Source organism: Gavialis gangeticus, unplaced genomic scaffold (assembly GCF_001723915.1).
Source record: "Gavialis gangeticus isolate Ggan-Ray unplaced genomic scaffold, GavGan_comp1, whole genome shotgun sequence".
NCBI classification, from domain to species: Eukaryota; Metazoa; Chordata; order Crocodylia; family Gavialidae; genus Gavialis; species Gavialis gangeticus.
In genome coordinates this window covers 53,361,956-53,378,182 of record NW_017728994.1, presented here as the reverse complement: position 1 = coordinate 53,378,182, position 16,227 = coordinate 53,361,956, and the positions used below count along the sequence as shown (strand labels likewise).

The 16,227-nt window shown below is 50.7% G+C and overlaps 1 long non-coding RNA gene across 2 annotated transcripts; it reads right to left on the bottom strand.

Annotated features, from left to right (window-relative positions):
* Positions 1-12,417: 12,417 nt before the first annotated feature.
* Positions 12,418-14,522, bottom strand: LOC109287260. Of its 2 annotated transcripts, XR_002094799.1 has the most exons (3): positions 14,012-14,522; positions 13,468-13,575; positions 12,418-13,085 (listed from the first exon to the last, which is right to left on the bottom strand). It is a non-coding gene; the product is annotated as an uncharacterized LOC109287260 (long non-coding RNA). The 2 variants fall into 2 exon arrangements; XR_002094798.1 differs by having other exon boundaries at positions 13,468-14,521.
* Between the last annotated feature and the right edge of the window lie 1,705 nt (positions 14,523-16,227).

Genomic DNA, 16,227 nt, shown 5'->3' with positions numbered 1-16,227 from the left:
TAGAGATGATATCTTTTATTAGACCAACAAGATTTTTGCCAAAGAAAAAAAAGATTGCTTTAAGTGCAAGCTTTTATGCCCGAAAGCTTGCAATTAAAGATTTTTTTTTTTTTCCAAAAATCTTGTTGGTCTAATAAAAGATATCATCTCTACTACGAGTCCTGATGGCCTCACCCTTCTTGTGGAAGATGGAAAAGGGAGAGGAGGTCACAGCGCCTGCCCCCGCGGGACACTTAGCAGTCTCAACTCATACGAAAGTCCTCTGAGGTTCACAGTGCTGGCACCTTCTTGACAAAGCACTGACCTGGCAGCCTCCAGACTGTTGCTCTAACGATGGTCCAAGATGGCCACATACAGCTTTCCTGACCTGCAAGGACCCACCCCTACAGAAGAAACCGTGGTTCAGCCACTACCACAGCTTAGCCCCCCACTGAAAGTGCCCACAACGAGGCAACGTAGAGTGAACTGCGGAGTCCACACTTGCGTGCTCCCCAAGTCGACAGAGGATTAACAAGGAGGAACCTCCTTATACCGCTTACCTCTTCCACAGTCATCTCCCTAGCCTAACTCAACTAGTATGACCGCCCCACCAAAGCGATCCATCTCTGTTGGCCTGGGTGAGGGGATTTCCGTAGGCTTTCTCCAGGCAAATTATATTATTAAAAACAGCAGACGTATAAAACAATCCATTTGCAGAGCAGCTCTTAGCCAGGCACCGTCAGATGACAACGGGTGTCCAACCTCCTGGCACAACCCAGAAAAACCTCTAGATGTATTTGCCTGTTAGCAAGGAATGGTTTTGGCTAATGGCCTGAGTCCTGGGATGATCTAACCGGCTGTGGCATCGTTTCACACAGCAGTGATGAATGGCATCGGAGAACGCTCCGTCCTTTCGGGCACAAAAAAAAAAACGCTGCATTTTTTACAGGGTTTGTTTTGTTCAGAAAAACCGATATTGTGCCTAAACACTGGTGCATTACAGCACCCGGAGAAGCCACAAACACAGATGCTGGAGTCAGGTCCAAGACAAGCCCTGCCCCTTCCTTTGCAAATGCAAAAGTTTTTGAAGGGAAGCATTTCTTTGAGCAAGGCAGATGGGATTTGAGTAAGCATTAAAGTTCCCTGGGGGGAGGTTTAGCAGGGGAGAAACATGGCGGATCTGTCTCCATACACATCCTCTCCTCCCCTGCATCCCAGAAGGGTAGGAGGACCTGGGGCTGCTCCTGGCTACACATTAAAACCACAGGGAAAAAGTTGGGCGCAGAACACACCTTGCCCCAATTTTCTGCAGGGTCTCATGCAGAGAGAGATGTCCCCCGAGACAAGTGCCAGCCACAACCGGAGCTGCTCCAAGCCACCAAAACCAACCCTGTAACAAGCTTACACACATTTTGGCCCAGACACCACTCCCCCTATTACACACAGAAGTAGACTTCTAAGTGTTATTTTAGCCCATCCTGCTCAAGTCCCTGAAAATTGTCAATGCAAAAGGTGAGTGGGTCATCCTTCTCCTTGATGCTTTTATGTCACCCGGTCTTAAGGGTCAGATGACAGGGTGTTACAAAAGTAAATGTATTTTGCCCAAACACATTCACAACAGTAAAATGTGACAAAAGTCACATTTTGCCTTGCTTCATAAGGGACCATTACGATCACGCAAGGCATATCCCGTAACGGCACAGTGCTCCAACGAGCACCTCCCGTCTCCCCAGACTGAAGTCATGTAGCCAGCTTGGTGCAGAGCCAGATAATGGATAATCCCACCGGATAACGATTCCCCTTTTCTGACTCCTTTTCTGCAGACAGCTAGTTTCAAACATGGTCTGTGGCGGCATGATCTGAACCATGGTCTTTTAATCATGTGCGAAGGAGTGAAGTCACTGGACAAACACATTTTTATGTCCCTTGGGAAGAGTGGAAGATACCCATCACCATCCTCTTGGGCGGACAGGTTCCTGGAGACCGCTGAAACGACGAGTGGGCTCCACCAGCGGTCAGACGCTCTTCGCCAACGGGCACACGAAGCTGTAGCCCTGCAGGGAGCCGCGGGAGAAGACAGCGGGAGGTTGGGCAGAAATCCCCTGGGGAATATACGTAATGATAAATGTGGCCATGATCATTGTTCTTCACTCATCAGGTCATGACCTCCAGGATTTAGCATCTCTGGCAGGGATTCACCTTCCATTATCTGAAGAGATGGGCCAGTCCGCCAAAGCCAGGGACATCGCCTCAACCTTTCTGCACAACACAAGAGCCCTTTTCACTCCAACGTTGCCTTAAACTCTCTCTCTGGAGTCACCCGAGTTTGAGATGCACAGGGACTAGACATTCAAGCTCGAGCAGAGGTGAGGAGAGGTGTGAGCACTCTGAGTTTCACGTTGATGCTTCCCCTTTAAAAAGTGACTAATTTTGCCCTTCGACTTATTAACGTCCAAGGAAATGATCCTACCTATCCCTGTTCATCACTGTGGCCTCTGAATGCCTTCCAAAAAAAAAATGTAATAAAGCCAGCAAAATCTAACATCGGTTTTTCTTGTAATATCTCCTGTTTAATAATACTGGGGAATTTGACTGGGCTAGCTGATTGCCTTCCACGGGCATTAATCACAGACAAATCATGCAGGGGAAGAAAATGACAGAGCCTGCTGCTCTTGCACAGCACCCCGACTTCACCCAGGTCCAGGCGCAGTTTCAGTCCTGAGGGCATCATGCTGCTGTAATTAATGGAGTCCAAAACGAGGGGAAAGAAGAACATTTTTCATGCACCTTCATTAAATCCAGTTCTGTGGCTCCTGAAACCAAGGAAGAAATGTAAGGGGCAATTAAGGAAATTAGAGTCTGAGAATTGTTTTTCAACCAGTTCAGTGGCACAGACACAGCCCACTATTAATAAGGACCCCTGGACTCTACAGCAAGGGTGGGCAAAATGCGGCCCACCAGGCCACTCTATCCAGCCCAAGGTGCCCCTAAAAAAAATTAGAAAATTAATATTTATCTGCCCCTGGCTGCTTGTCATGTGGCCCTCCACCCAAAATAATTGCCCACCCCTGCTCTATAGGTTGCAGGTATGGTCACATCTCTGCACAGTGCAAGCTCCAAAGAGGCACTATAAATAATAGCCACTGCCTTTCACTAGACTTCATGTGGGCAGGGGCTGGTTGAGACTTTAATATCCAAACAGCAAGTGCTTTTGGAGTACTTGATAGCAAGGTACATTAAGAACATGCTTTATATTAAAGGTCCCTTTGATTGAGGAACTCGAATATCGGCTTAACCAATGAACAGCCGCTTTGATACCTGGGTAACTCACAGCTATCGATTGCTGTCGAGTCCCAAAGGTCTTGTAGCAATGTCTAATAGTTATCTATCGCACCTTCCATCCAATGGGTTCATTGAGCTCTGGACCACAAATTAGCCATAAATGTATTGTCATCATCATCGTGTATTAAGCTTTTCCAAGCCATGGAACATTACTAGAGGGAGGCTGAAAATACCGATAATAGGACGTCAGACCGGGACAGAGAAAATTTGGGCTCCGGTTCCAAATCAGCCACTGGCATCCCCTGCTACCTTGAGCCTTTCCCTGTGCCACTGTTGTAGTCTGTAAGTCAGGGTCCTAATGAGAGGGTCAAATCCATTAATGATTGCAAGGTGCTGCGATTGTCTTAGGGCTGACAGCCAAAGGAAGACCTAGGAAGATACCATATGCCTTTGAGTATAAGCTGCCCTTGAACTTGAAAACGGGCCCAAATGTTCTGCGTCTCAAATTAAAGAAAAAAATACAACATCAAAGATCCGCTCACAAGGAGACACCTTCTATGAGGCATAGGAGACCTTTTAAATTCATGCATGTGTTTATTTTGCTCAACGTTAAGAGGCTGGGCATTTTTTAGCAGAAATTTTTCATTTTAAGCAGCAGGGCTTTGAAGCGAAGTCATATGGTGCTCTGCTCTTGATACAAGAAAAATGAGTCTCCTTCAGACCAGATTGACCCACAATGCTACTGAACCAACCTGAAGGAAAAATACCCAGACAAGCTTTGCTGGTTTCTTTGAATCCCTAACTTCTTCAGATCATCCACATTCATTAGGGGACAGACCATGACCATCTTTTTCACAGTCACCCATCCTGCAGCCTCACAGAAACCAATGGGAGCTGCATGCCTTAAATCTCCTGCCAGGCCTGGTGTGAGATGCTCACACATGAGGCTTTGCCACGGTGTGTGTGCCAAAGTGTGAGCCAAAGTGTGACCCTGTCTAGATTTTTGGCTCATGCTCACCCTACCTTAAACAGCTTTGAGTGGGAGGACTGAAGCCTTCTTGCCATCTTCTCCTCAGTCTCCTAGCTAGGTTCAACTCTGAGCATGTAGCCTGTCCAAGCACAACAGCGTCATCCTGTGCCATCTCGCTATCACTCGATCTCTTCCCAAGGGACTCTGAGCAGCTCTGAGCGTGCGCAGGGGTTATTTGATCTGTTCAGAAAGAACCGGCTTGTAGGAAAATTGCTGCTTCCTCCATGTTTTATTGATCATCTTTCTTGGCTGGCTGCGGCTTTCTGAAACAAGTCTTAGCTGTTACAAACGAGGGCTTCCCTTGCAGCTTCCCAACAGGCAAAACAACGTGGAGCTGCCAAATGAGGGAGCCTGTTTAACTCCCATTACCACGAAAGAGCTCCTTGGGGAGGGGAATAGGCTGCGAGGCAATGGCTTGGAAGAGGAGGGGTGTGACATCTCACGGCCAGTCAAATCCTTGGCCCACACACCTGTCTAGGGCAGTCCACCCACCGGCCACGTCTTGGATGTAACTGAAACAATGTTTACAAGGAAGGAGGCTGCCCCTTTAATGCCCAACGCCAAGGGCGTTATACACGGCTCAAACCTCCCCTTATACCATGTCCCATGCCTTGCAGATGGCATCACTATATGGCTCCGGCCCCACGATGCACGTCCTTTATGCTTACCTGGTGTTCAGACCCCAACTGGATCCCTCCTTCTCAGGTGGCCTACTCCGCCCTCATTTTGGGCTGCCAAGCTCCCTGAACCCTCCTCCCTCTCAGCAATGGCCCCCTCCAGGACCTTTGGCCACACAGGCCCTGGCATCACCTTCAGGCCAGTCGAAGCCCCAGGCCCCTGGCTCTGGGCGTCCCTTGTGGTGGGCACTCCTGCCCTTTGACCAGTCTGCTCCTCGCCCCAACATTGACTAGCTGAGGGTTTCTCTGGTCAGGTTAATTGAGCCCCTTGCCCTCTCTCTCACACAGGTCCACCTTCTCATTCCCCTCCAACCCCAGCTCACTCAATCTTTAAGGCTGGCCCGTGTGCAATCCTTCAGGCCCACCCATGCGGACCCAACTATACACAGCCCATGTGCAGTCGTTCAGGCCCGCCCATGCGGACCCAACTCTACACGGCCTATGTGCAGTCGTTCAGGCCCCCCCATGTGGACCCAACTCTACATGGCCCATGTACAGTCGTTCAGGCCCGCCCATGCGGACCCAACTCTACACGGCCTATGTGCAGTCGTTCAGGCCCCCCCATGTGGACCCAACTCTACATGGCCCATGTACAGTCGTTCAGGCCCGCCCATGCGGACCCAACTCTACACGGCCTATGTGCAGTCGTTCAGGCCCCCCCATGTGGACCCAACTCTACACGGCCCATGTACAGTCGTTCAGGCCCGCCCATGCGGACCCAACTCTACACGGCCCATGTGCAGTCGTTCAGGCCCCCCCATGTGGACCCAACTCTACACGGCCCATGTACAGTTGTTCAGGCCCCCCCATGCGGACCCAACTCTACATGGCCCATGTGCAGTTGTTCAGGCCCCCCCATGCGGACCCAACTCTACACGGCCCATGTGCAGTTGTTCAGGCCAGCCCATGCAGATGCTACTCTATGCGTCCTTCTCACCCGGCCCACTACTTTGCCCCTTGGGTCTCAGGCCTGATGACATGCCTGCACCCTTTGGCTGCACCCTCTACGGGGTAACCCACCAGGTCATGGGGGCTGAGGCTGTATGGTGCTCCATATTCACCTTTCACTAGGGAGGCACAGGTGTGGCATTTCCTGGGGAGCACTCCACCACAGATAGCCCCACCACTGGATAGTTGCCCCACCACACCATCCAACCCCAGCAGGGTGTATTTTTAGGTCACTCCCCAGGACCAGGGACCTCCTCCATCCCCATAGCTCCTATCCTGACCTCCAGGTGTTCTGGGAGCAGCAGATCTCCAGCTGGAGACGCTAGCCCTCTGGCTCCCTGCAGCAACTGCCCGAGCGCTGAGTGTCTGGGTTTATATTGAGGCTGCTCAGCCCCATCCTCCAATCCAGGAGCCCTCCCACTGTCATGTGACCTCCTCATTGCACCTGCTGGCTGCTCCACAGCCTGCTCAAACCTCTTAAAGTGACAGGCACCAAAGGAGCCCTGCCACAAGGGGTTTCACATTTTCTTTGAGTTTAGGAGAACTCCCATGACCCGCGTCCCAAGGAGCTGGGGAAAAATGCCTTCATATTTCAGTGTTAAGGTAAAAAGCAGCAGACTTTTGCCTGGGGACCATTCAACTCTTTTTGCACTGGAAACCTGCAGAACAAATTACTGAGGACCCCCTCAGCTACTCACTGCAAATGCTCCCCAGACTGGTTGCCTATCCTCTCCACCCCACCAGCCTTCAGGATTCTCCACAGTGGAGGTGGATGACCACCAGCACCTTTCTTGAAGCCCCCTGAGAAGATGTAAGGAAGCCTATAGGAGCAGGAAAGTGCAAACCCATCACATGTGTTGTTGATGAGTTCGTGTATTTGCACTCTGCTGCTTGAGGCAGAGCTGTCTATTCAGCACAATGAAAAGAAACCTATTCGCACACCTCAGACCCCTGTAAAACAGCATGTGGGAATTTAAGCCCATGCTGCTGTGAGCAGCTGCTCTTTTGCCTCCTGGAAAGGGGAAGCTGGAAATGAATAATAAATTAGAGACAAAAAAAAAAAAAACCAACATGGAAAAGCCCCTCCTGATTTCTGCGGTGGGTTTAAAGAGGCGCAATCCACTCTTGACAGGCTGTTGACTACCTGCGCGGTGTTTGGGACAGGAGGCCATGGTCACCATCTGAACTTTCAACCTGCAAGCAACGGTGAAGTATTTTTTTCTAGCAGCAGCCAGATCTATGGGATGGCAGAAACAGAAAATTAGATGCTCAGAAAGAAGAAATGAACCCATGTCATCGTTCTGTGGACTTGCTCATGGATCATTCCATAACACTCATCCCCGGGCAGCGCTACCACAAGGAAAGGACACATGGCATGTGTCGGGCATGTGTCGGACACATGTCTGACACATGCCATGGCAGGGGGTCGGACTTGATGATCTGCTGAGGTCCCTTCTGACCCTAGAAACTATGAAACTATGTTGGGTGTGGATCAATAGAAGGATTCAAGTGTGGCTGAAATAGCAAACTCGATTCATGTTGGTCCCCTGCCCAGGGGCACAGTTTGCCTTGCTCTACCTCTGATACTGCATTTGTTCCTGGTTCGCTGAAAGCAAGAACAGGAGTGCAGCAAAAAGCAACTATGCTTTTCAGTATTCAGGCACCTCTTTGCTTACGGGAACCTGACGGTGTCCAAATGAACTGCAGCTGTTCCCCAAACACCTGCCTGTTCTCGGAGAACAATGAGAACAATGAAGAGAACAGGACACAAGTATGGCTGAACTTAGCTGGCATCTACAATTCAACCTCTAGCCCAAGCCAAATGTGTAAGGCACATATTTCCCAAAGTCTATGCACCTCTCTTTTCTGCAGTGTGTGTGTGTGTGTGTGTGTGTGTGTGTGTGTGTGTGTGTGTACACACATAAGAAGTGCCATACTGGGTCACACCAGTGGTCCCTCCAGGCCAGTATCCTGTCTGACAGTGGCAGAAGTGGATGCTAGAGGAAGAGCATTGAACAGGCTCGGTTTAGAGCAGGGGTGGGCAAAATGTGGCCCACGGGCCAGATGCGGCCCTCCAGGCCAGATGTGGCCCACGGGCCAGATGCAGCCCTCCATTCAATCTGGCCCGTGGGGCCCCTAAAAAATTTAGAAAATTAATATTTATCTGCCCCTGGATGCCTGTCATGTGGCCCTCGATGTCTTGCCAAAACTCAGTAAGCAGCCCTCCGCCCAAAATAATTTCCTGCCCCTGGTCTAGAGCGATATATCCCCTGTTCGCTATCCTCCCAATCATCCACCATTACTGGTATAGAGATGCCAGCGGAAACATCTCCAACCGTTCTGTTCAGCAGCGAGTCGTGGATCTCTCGTTCATTAATTTGTCTAGTCCCCTTTTGAATCTGGCTATGCTACCTGCCTCTAATGATAACTACAAATTAACTGCATGTTGCTTTAAAAAGTACTTCTTGTTAGTTTTAAACCTACCTCCTACTAATTTCAGCGGGCTTCTCCGCATTCTGGGACTGGGTGAACAACAACTCCCTCTCTGCTTGCACAAGTAAACACGAGATGATTGCTCTCATGTCTGTGAACTCACGCCCATGGTGAGATATTCCTCTCGTGCTTCCCAGAACAATGTCAAGTGAGCTGAGACCGGATGCAATCACAGTGCATTCTCATTTTCAAATAGACGTATGAGGCAATAGTTTTGGAGAAGCTAGGTTGGCACATGCACAAAAATAGCCTTCTGCTTTATTCCAGATGTGGTCTTTTAATAAGCCTCTTGTCCTGCTTTAGTCATAAGCCTCAAGCCGTTTGCAAAAGAAATGCTAACCCTGGAAGTGCTGTGCACAGAAGCAGCTTGGGCTTCTGCCGGCCTAGTTGTAACTTGAAGTCGGGGCACAACAGTACGACCTGCCCAACCACAAAATGACGTCCCCTCTGTCATAGCCAATGAAGGAGACCTCAGGTTAGTATGCTAGGAGGGTGACAGCTTGCTCATAAGATACAAACTGGGCTCCTTGGATATTAATGCATCCCAGAGGGGCAGCTCACCCAGAGCCTCCAAGAGCCATAAAGGCTTCATTTTAAACCCACAATGTGGCCATATATGATGATAAAAAATCTTGATGGAGAACAGTGTGCAGTCAAGCCAATGCAAAGGAGCCACTGTGGCATGGAGCCATGCATTGGGGGCAAAGGGGGAAACCTTCCAAGCACTCAAGGGCAGCTTTGCGCTGCGTTAACTTCCAGGTCCTGGAAATCCTTTCCAGACGTTGTTTCCATTGCCTGACTTCAGTTTCTGGTCTGGTGGGGAAAGCCAGATTCCCTGTATACCCTCAATGGCCCTAAGGGGTCCCTGTTGCTGGGCTGGTATTAAGTTTGCAAGGCATTTAATTAAGTGGAGACCACTGCATCCGAAGTAAAGGCCAAGGCCAGCCCTGGTGCTGTTCCACTATCCCTGGGGTTGGAGCCCAGGTTGCAGCTCATACATCATCCCTTTTCTCCTCCCCTGTAGTAGCGCTTGCTAGGAAGGAGGTAGGACTTGCAGTGAAACGGAGAACCTGGATTTGGCAAGCAGGTGAGAGCTGTGACCCTATCAAGGCAGAGGCCACCGTGACCTCCATGAGGGATGAGCACTACGACCACTAAGAAAGCAAGCAGCTCTGGTTGCCCGCTGGGTCCAGGCATCATGCCGGGGCGTCCTAAGACCCGTGCTAATGGTGCATCTGCAAAGCAAGTGAAGTGTCTTGTTTGCATATCCGGCCTCGCGGTTCCTGCACTGCCTCCGGGGCCGCAGCCTCTCTGCATGGCCTGTTCCAGTGCTTTACTACCCTCCCAGTGAGACAGGTTTTACCCCTCCTGGATCTGACTTGAGTGAATTACTCCAGATGGACGTTGCTCCAGAAGCAATGGTCTCCAGTCGCAGCAAGGGAAGTTTAGGTTAGATATTAGGAAAAACTAAGAGCCAATTCTGGCTCGTATAGGGTTTAAATCAGGGCAGCTCCATCAATTGATGGAGATGGTCCCAGTCTTTCTGCTGGGACTCAAAGAGGTGAACACACCTTCCTTCAAGTACAGCCAGCATTGCACTTGAGCATGGTTAGATGGCTAGTGTCAGATGGTCTGGCCTTCATCTTATTCAGCTCTGCCATAGACTTCCCACAAGCCCTTTATCCAGTCCCTTGCCCTCCTGTGCCTCATTGTCCCCATCTGACTCAGTGGCAGCCCTTGAATTCATCAATGCTGCTATATCATTTCAATGCCACCAGACAGAAGTGCCAGGCCTGTTTATCAGAGCTTTGCATTTATCCTCACGCTTCACAGCGGGGGTTAGCTAAATGCATGGATCATTTTTACGGTGCTTTGACAACATTTTATTTATCATGAGCTCCTGCTGGGGTGTTGAACAAACACTGTAACACACCAAAAAGCCCAGCAATATAAAGATCAAATCAAATATTTTATAAACCCGAAGTTAGCAGAGTCTGAGGAATGAATAGGCAGAGGGAGGCATGGAACTGAGCCATTCGCTGCCTCCAGCTTGCAAATAATTGCTGCAATGGCTGGGATTTGCACTTGCTTTGCTTTCAGGTAGCAGCGTCCCTACTGCCCCCACTCAGCAGTGGTGGTCTCAGCAGGATGGGCCTTTCAAGGGGGAACCCATCACTCATCACTGGGAGTTGGCTAGCTGATCTCAAACACTTGGGAAGTCACAACAAGAGTTCCTGAAGCAGGAGAAGACCTCCCTCTGGGCTTTTAAAAGGGGGAGGAAGGGTGGTCGATGCTCACGCTCCCATCATAGCAAGTGCCAGTGAAGCAAAGCTGGAGCCAGCAGCAATGGGATGTCAGGGAGACGAATCTAGGACTCTCCACCCCATAAAACTCACCCAGATGGGCCTGGACCAGGCCTATGTGATGCTAACTTCTTTTCCTCACCTGCGCATTACTGAATGTCCAGTCCAGCCAGGCATGCCCCTGCCCCTCCAGCCAGCTGAGTAGCTTCACTGCCACGACATCCCTTCCCTTCCTCCAAACAGGCTCTCGGTGCTACCCCTGCCCTGCAGCTTAAAAAACAACAGGATGCAGAGCAAGCAAGGGGGCAATGCCTTGCCTAACATCCCTCCCAACTCTACAGTTGGTCCAATAAAAGAAATCATCAGAAAACCCTTACTCCTCACATGTTTCCTGAACCATCATGGCAGCGATACTTCAGCGCCTCCGAGTCTTCACGGCACTGGCAAGAAAGTTGCAACCGAGGATTGAATGGATGACTCGAGAAGCTCTTGTCCAAGTGTGTCATGGTAGACAGATGCCGGTCAGGACACTCGCTCGTCTGTGGGGCTGGTCTGGCCGCACGTCCAGCCCACAAGGGAGAGTTTGGCACCCCTGGCACAGCTGCTTTCACGTGTGCGGGTGTTTTAGGTGTGGGGGGGGTGCAGATTGCCAACAGCATTACATTGGCTAGGGGGTACAAGCGACCTGGGACTGACATGGGCATGGCAGCGAAACACTGTCACGGCTGTGGCACTTAGGCAAATCCCAGGGATCAGGCAGGGCTTCTGGAGAGCGAAATGTTTGGCTTAGGTGCCTGAAGTGGCAGTTCGGTATCTAAGCCCCCCTACCCCGTGACTTTAAACCCAAACCTTTACTCAAAGCTTCATTTCCGCCTTATTTCCCACTATTATACTAACCCAATCCCACCCCCGTACCCCCTTAACCCACTTATTTCCTATTATTAAAATGGACGTTTAACCTACCTATTTCCCACTATTAAACTGACCTAATCCCACCCATGCACCCCCTTAACCCACTTATTTCCTATATTAAAATGGAGGTTTTACCTACCTATTTCCCACTATTAAACTGTCCCAATCCCTACCCCTGCACCCCCTTAACCCACTTATTTCCTACTATGAAACTGGATGTTTAACCCACCTATTTCCCACTATTAAACTGACCCAGTCCCACCCAATCCCACCCTCCCCAAGGCTAGCTACTAGCTGCACAGTCATATGTGATCAGGGGCTAGAGCGTCTGTTCATACCATCAGCCCTGACTTAGCACTTGCTTTCCTCACCTGGATGTAGGTCAACAACCATCCGTTAGCCCAGGCCTCAGGCCAAGGGATCACAGGCATATTTGTACAGCACCTAGCACAAATACAGTATCTGTGGAAATAACCTGAGATAACCCTGACCAAGGGCTGCGCAGGGGACAAGTTGGTCCTTTTGGTAAATGAAAGTAGCTGAAAACTGAGCAGACTGCGGCAAGTGTCCCTCTCTCCAGCAGTCGGCGTGATGCCAGCGGCGCGCAGCAGTGCAGTTGCGATGCCTGGGCTTGCAATCACCTGTTCTGTCCCACTGGATTAATTCCCCGAGCCCATCAATCCAGCTCATTTCCCCCCACCCCATGCCTCAACACACCTGAAAAATGAATGGAAGTGATGTCATTAAATAAACGCCCTTTTGTTAACAATTAAAACTGCATCTACTCCTGTAAGAGCCGAGTGGATTTATTTGTCACTAAAGGTTATAAATCAGTGCCGGGCTCTTATAAATAAAGCAATGTGCTGCAATATTTATAAGGTATCTGAATAATTTTAGAAAGGGGGAGTGAATGCCTCTTGCATCTGTAGGGAAATTAAACTCTCCACCAGAAACCTTCGCGGCCTGCTGGTAGAGCTGGGGGAACGGGACAAAAGCCGTGCTCACAGACCCTCATTTAGATGCCGTTCATTATGGCTTTTTGGCTGTCTTTTTTATTCTTCACTACAGATTTGCGTTCCTCCTTGTCCTTCGCCCTGATGGCCTCCTACACACTCAGCCAAGGGCAGTCACGGGAGGGGGCGAGAACTGGGTCCTTCATTATTTGCTTGTTTAAAAATACTTCACTGATCCATTCAGGTAGGTGAAACAATACTATGGAGACTAAGAGGCCCGGTCAAACGCCACTACCACATCACAGCTGAGACACACGTGGTCTACCCAGGGTGCGCGTGTCAGGTCAGGACCGCAAATCCCCGTTGGGGCAGGGACACAGACTCGGTCTGGCTTCAGAGGTGCCGAACACCCGCAGTTCCCATCCAACCCAGCCGGACTTCGAAGTGCTGAACGTTTCGGGAAATCAGGCTCCTCGTACCTTGGCCTCCAAGTATGGACTTTGGCACCCTGCTGTGAGAAAACAAGTGTGAAAGGTTTAACTATTAACTCCTCCACTGAGGACAACTAATGAACAAATCCATAGAAGTGAAAGCCCGCTCGGGATTGATTTCTGTGCCGGGGCGCGAGTTCAGCCGAATGATTAACGCGCCGTGAATGATCTGACCGGCTCTGAAAACCCGTGGCACAGATTGACAAGCAAGCCGCGGAGGAAGAGGAGGAGTGCGGCGACTGTAAACCACAAGGATCATTAATTCACAGACCTACCAGCTTCTCTCCGGCACAACAGTGCTGCGAGCACACAGCTAAGGGCTGCGAGAGCTTGTTTTTCCGGATTTGAGGAGTGCAGAGTTTCATTACTTGTTTTCCTTTCTAATTAAGCAATACTCACCTGCGCAGAGAGCCCTTCTCCAGCAGTAATGACTGCAGGGGACGACCTGTGATACATCCCAGATTACCCTGGGCTGGGAGTCTGCAATGAGGTCACCGTTATGCTCAACTGACAGTAAAAGAGAAAAGAAAGACAAGGCAATGGGTGTATTAAAATAGGTGGCTTTAGGGAGGAATATTAACCTGCTCCAACTGACTGGGACCGGGGCTGCAGGGACTGCCTGTTGCCTGCGTCGCATTGCAGGGAGATGTGCTCCGGATAAGCACGCGACGTGAACAGCTACGACTGTCGCGTGTGAGCTGAGCCGCTTGTGCACGTCCAGCTGGGCTCTTCCTCTCCCTGCGCCACGGTGCAGTTAGTGTCGCGTCCACCAAACGTGCCGCCGGGTCCCCTCTCCCCTCGCTGCATCGGCTCCACAGGGTTGCAGCTCGTTTTCGTCACAAAGGCAAATTAGGCCCGAGTCAAAATGCACGCAGTGCTGGTCCGCTAAGGACAGAGATGGCATCTTTACGCGCTTGCTTTTCCCTGCTCCGCCTGTACTTACATGTCCTGTACATTAGCCAGAGCGCTCGAGTCATCTCCCCGTTCCACTAATAGCCCGCGCGTAGCTGCTCCACATTAAACATTTCCTTTGCAACCCTGGTGTTGTCCCTTGAAGTCTGCAGTTTGCTGCCTCTGTCACGGCTGTAATTACGACTCGGCAGACTTGCGATTTTTTTTTTTCCCACCCCCCTCGAAGTTTACTCCATGCCGCACTTCCAGGCCCTCTCAGCCGCAGGGGCTGAACGGTGCAGACGACCAGGGCGTCTCTGGACGGGAGGGGAATCGATGCTGCTTTTCTCCCTTATCTGTCCTGCACAACATTGATTTCTGGCTCACTGTCCGAACCGTTACAACCGGTGGCACGTTCCCACCACCGACTGCCCCAGCACCCATCTCACCGGGGGCCCATTTCACACTGGCTGGAGTCTGCAAGTGCCTTTTTCCAAAAAGCTTTGGCAGCCCCTAACTTTTATTGTTGAAAAGTTATTTCACCAGAAGGCAACACCAATGAAATGGAGGTTATGGGGGGGGAAAGGTCATTACACTGCTACTGCATTTAAGCTTCTTCTTCCATGAAGGATTTGGTCGTGGCATCACTTCGGGGTGCCAGCCTACACGTGGCTCTGGGAAGGAGGCGAGATGGGTGTCTTTCAACACGCGCTCCAATGAGAAGCATGAGGTGGTGCGCGTAGAAATAGGCAGGCCCCATTTATGGAGCATGGACAGCGACCTAGAGGTGGATATCCAAGCAAATGATTTCAATTGCAAATGATTTTAGGCAGGAAATACTGCTGCCGCCTTCGTGTTTTACAAATAGCTCATTTCTCCCACCCCCGAGCTCCTGCACGAGCTCAGAAGAGGGAAGTAACCTTGTTAATAAACTTGGCGTTCACACCAGCTCCCACCGAGGTGGTGACACTCACTGTTTTCAAGTGCATGCCAAGCAGGGCTCCTGGATCCACGTCTATAAGGATATCCTGGTGTGTGGTCTGTAGCATTTGCTGCTGGAGAGGAGAAGAAAAAAAACCTGTTTCTTTTATATTTCAGGGCATTTTCACTGCCTCACCCCCCTCCTCTGCCACCCCAGCCATGGAAGAACTGCGCTGCGGCAGGTGTGAGCATGGGCACTCTTGTCTCTGCCACCTGGGGAAATGGCATGTGGTTACCCCGAAAAGCTGTGCCCTGCATCTAGGCAGAGTCACGCCTTCAGTGTTTGAAACAAAGGTCTTGGTACGTATGCAAGCAAAGTGCTTGCTGAGGCATGCAGGAGCCTTGCCATTTTGGGGCTCCCCTTCTGCCCGGGCCCCAGGCGGGCACCCGGTTCACCCAGGCCTGTGTCCAGCCCTGCTGGGACTTGCAGAGTAACACCCACCCCCACAGCATGAGGCGGGCAGTGACATCCCGAGAGCAACATCGCTCTCCTGGCTTTGGATTCGGGAGAAGCTGCATGCTAGACCCTGCTTTGTCCCCGGACTCCTTGCCACGTCCCTGCTCTGTGACTCAGTTTCCCCATCTGTAATCAAGCAATAATGATGGCGACCTCCTTTTTTAAAGCGCTGTCAGAGCTACTGAGCATGTTACATGTTAAAGTGCTATTACCAGCAATTCTTCCCCGGACCGTGGGCCTGGGGGATGAGCGATGGGTCCGCGATGTAGCTGGGTTGCAAAGCTGCAGAGGTGTGAAGCTAATGGGAACTCCTCCTCACGCAGTGCTACAGGCACCATGTTCAGCTCCGACGTGGGCGTGAGAAGCACTCTGCCCCACAGAGCGGCAGACGTACGTATCATTTACCCTGAGATCAAAAATGCAGATGCAATTGCAACCGGAGGGCCAAAGGCTCAATGGGGGTAGATCAGCATAGTCCTGGTAGAGCCCAAGGAGTCATGCAGATTTGTCCCACCTGCAATCTCGCCATCTCCACTTCTGCTGGGAATGAACTATTCTGGCTTTCCAATCAATTGTCCTAACACAAAGCACTTGCAGAGACAGAAAAACTCAGCACTTGTTATTCCAGTCCCTAACAGCCTATTAATTTAGCCAGCAAATCAGAGACTGTCCCCAACCTGTCATATGCATTTTTTTGCACCAGATTTCCACCCCTCCCCTCCAATGCGTGCATTGAGGTTTTGGAGCGTCACACACAGGCACTGCAACAACATGTGGCTTGCAAACAAATACAGCCTAGGGCAGGCGTTACTGTGTTGCAGATGCTCAGC